The 3,178-nt window shown below is 55.9% G+C and overlaps 1 protein-coding gene across 1 annotated transcript in view; it reads left to right on the top strand.

Annotated features, from left to right (window-relative positions):
• Positions 1-1,878: 1,878 nt before the first annotated feature.
• Positions 1,879-3,178, top strand: part of MIGA2 (mitoguardin 2) — a 24,356-nt gene continuing 23,056 nt past the window's right edge. Inside the window, exon 1 of the mRNA XM_040225349.1 lies at positions 1,879-1,955. The gene's annotated coding sequence lies outside the window, so the exon portion shown is untranslated. The remainder of the gene's footprint in view (positions 1,956-3,178) is intronic.

A 3,178-nucleotide genomic window follows, 5' to 3' on the forward strand; every position in this document is an offset into this window, starting at 1 on the left:
ACCCTGGGATTTATTTGGAAGGAATGATGCTAAAGCTGAAGCTCCAGGACTTTGGCCACCTCATGCGAAGAGTTGACTCATTGGAAAAGACTCTGATGCTGGGAGGGATTGGGGGCAGGAGGAGAAGGGGACGACCGAGGATGAGATGGCGGGATGGCATCACGGCCTCGATGGACGTGAGTCTGAGTGAACTCCGGGAGTTGGTGATGGACAGGGAGGCCTGGCGTGCTGCGATTCATGGGGTTGCAAAGAGTCGGACACGACTGAGCGACGGAACTGAACTGAACTGAAGGTTTAGAGAAGTTATGACTTGCCTGAGGACACAGGGGAGTAAGCAGTGGGTTTGGCCGCAGATGCAGGCAGCTCAGTGGAGGAGCCTGCTCTTCTTTGCTCTGGCTACCACTCCCTTGGCTCCTCAGCTGCCGCTCTCCCCTCTCTCTGCCACCGTTAGTCAGAGATGCCAGGTTTGCTCTTGCCTCTGGATCACAGTCCAAGCTGTTCCTGAACATTCCTCCCTCTTCTCTCTGCCCAGCTAATTCCTAGTCATCCTTAGGTTTCTATTTGGATGTCACTTTCTTTCTGGAGTCTCTCACCTTCCCATGGGAGCACAGGAGTCTGTCCCTGGGGAAACTCAGGAATACTGAGGGAGCCTGGAGTCCCGAGTTTCCACCATAGGAACAATACCACAAAAGACTGTAATTATCTTAACTATACGTATCTTGCCTACCACTATCAAGTCCAGCCAAAGCGCTGTCACGCAGAAGTATTCGTTGTGGAATGAAGGCGAGATTGTAACCTTACTGATAATTACACTTTAAAAACTTAGACGTGTTTGGTTCTCTGATTATGAAAGGACTGCCACAGTTTCCTTACTATCAGCACCAAAGCCCTGTTACTCAGGCAAAGCAGGAATTCCGTTCCCATTTTAGAGAGGACGACAGAGGATGAAATGGCTGGATGGCATCACTGACTCGATGGACATGAGTTTGAGTAAACTCCGGGAGTTGGTGATGGACAAGGGAGGCCTGGGGGGGCTGCGATTCATGGGGTCGCAAAGACACGACTGAGCGACTGAACTGAACTGAAACTGAGTCATTCTTATATTGTTGCCTGGAAGATTCCATGGATGGAGGAGGTTGCGGGCTACAGTCCATGGGGTCGCAAAGAACCGGACACGACTGAGCGACTAACGCCCTGAAACTAAACCCCAGAGAGCTGATGTGACAGACTGAAGTGAAGTCGCTCAGTCGTGTCCGACTCTTTGCGACCCCATGGACGGTAACCTACCAGGCTCCGCGGTCCATGGGAGTGACAGAACTTGATCCCAAACCCAGTGCTCAGCGTAAAGCACAGCTGGGCGCTCAGAACCGAAACAACTCTCAGGGAGACGATTTCGGTCTGGTAAGGGAGGCGTGGCACTTTAGCAAACGGCTCCCAAAAAAGGAGAGTGGCAACTGCTCAGAAGGATGCTGTAGGAAGTTTCTGAGGCAGTTGCATTGGAAAAAGGGTGCTCGAAGGGCGGGAAGGACTTGTCTGGGTGGGGACCGTGGCGGCAGAGGAACTAAATATAAAGGGCTCAGACCGCTGCCGGTTCTTTCTTTAAAGTCCCTTCGAAACTTGATTGTTCTCCCTTATCCCTTTAAGGGCGGCCCCGCCTCCACTCAGCCACCCGGGTCAATCTAATCCCGATGGCCAATCACAGGAGAGAAAAAAAATTACTTCCGCGCCTCAACCGCACTTAGGGGGCGGAACAGAGGGAGAGGAGAGGGGGAGCTAATGTTGTCACGTGATCTGCCCAATTGCCCAGAGGCCGGGGCTGTGCAGAGGAGATCGGCGACGCTCATTGGCCAAAGGAAGGCAGGCCCAGCATGAGACCACGCCCCCGGCGGCCCCGAGGTTGGTTGTGCGGGCGCCGGGGAAGGAGACGCTGCCCTTCCGCAGCGATGCAATCTTGGGTGAGTGGCAGCGGTCCGGGCTGAATTCGCGGGGTCTGCGGGCGGCGCGGCAAGGTTCGGGACTGCGGCTTGCAGCGGGCGGGAGCCGTGCCTACGCGGGGAACTGGTAGGGGTCGCAAGTGTCCCGGCTCAGCCAGACTAGAAGGGCCCGGGTTGGGAAAGAGCAGGTGCTCGGGCCGTGGGCGGCGCGAGAGGTGGAACAGAAGGTACCTGGTCCGTGGAAAGATGCCCGGGCCTGGAACACTGCAGAAATTGGAGCAGGGGCGCAGGTCCTGGACCCGAACAAGGCAAGTAGTGGGGTAGAAGGAGCCGGTGCGCGGACCGGGGGCGGCGGCGGCAATGGGGCACCTGGACAACCCTAGAGAATATTCCGGGGGTCGGGGCAAGAGAGGAGGGGCCCTGACCAGGGAATGCGGAAGGAATTGTCCGGGATGGACAGCTTCTAAGGAAGGGGATATTGCTGAGGTCCAGCGTAAGGAGTGCCCAGTGCTGGTCGGATCCTGCCAGGGTGGAATGAACGAAGACTGGGCTGAGGGGTCGCTCAGAGGAGCACTTGGGCCGGGGACATTGCTGGGGTCAAGGCGGAATAAAGCGTGCTCAGGCTAGAGTCATTTATGGGGTGGTTCAGGGCAGGGAAGGAGATGCCTGAGATTGAAAGCCTGGGCACCCACGCTGAGAGGTTGTAAGTGCCTGCGTGGGGTTGGAATGGGAATGAGGAGGCTCCAGCCCAAGGTTACAAGGAAGGAGAGGTGACTTGCCCAGGTGAGGAAGGCATTAGGAGTATCCACGTGGTGGAGACATTGCTGTGGGCTTGTCATCACAGAGAGGAGGGGGAGGCTTCTCTCCTTCGGCCCTGGGTTGTGCCAGGGGGATGGATAGATGGAGTATGGTTGGGCTGGATCTGAATCCATCCCTAAAAGAAAAGCTGTCTTGGGACCGGACCCCTTACCTGACACTTCCTCAGACGGGGCAGCAGAGGCTGCTCTTGACTTTCCTGCAGGTAAATGCTAGGCCTTGGGGTCCCCCAGAGCTGTGATCATATCCCAGCTTTGCCATTTTACTCAGTGACCTCGGTTGCGTTATCTTCTGGGGCCACAGTTTCACCATCACTGGACACACACACACACACACACGCCACAGTTTCACCATCACTGGACACACACACACATATACACACACACACGCCACAGTTTCACCATCACTGGACACACACACACACACAC

The sequence above is a fragment of the Oryx dammah genome, unplaced genomic scaffold, assembly GCF_014754425.2.
Source record: "Oryx dammah isolate SB20612 unplaced genomic scaffold, SCBI_Odam_1.1 HiC_scaffold_25, whole genome shotgun sequence".
NCBI classification, from domain to species: domain Eukaryota; kingdom Metazoa; phylum Chordata; class Mammalia; order Artiodactyla; family Bovidae; genus Oryx; species Oryx dammah.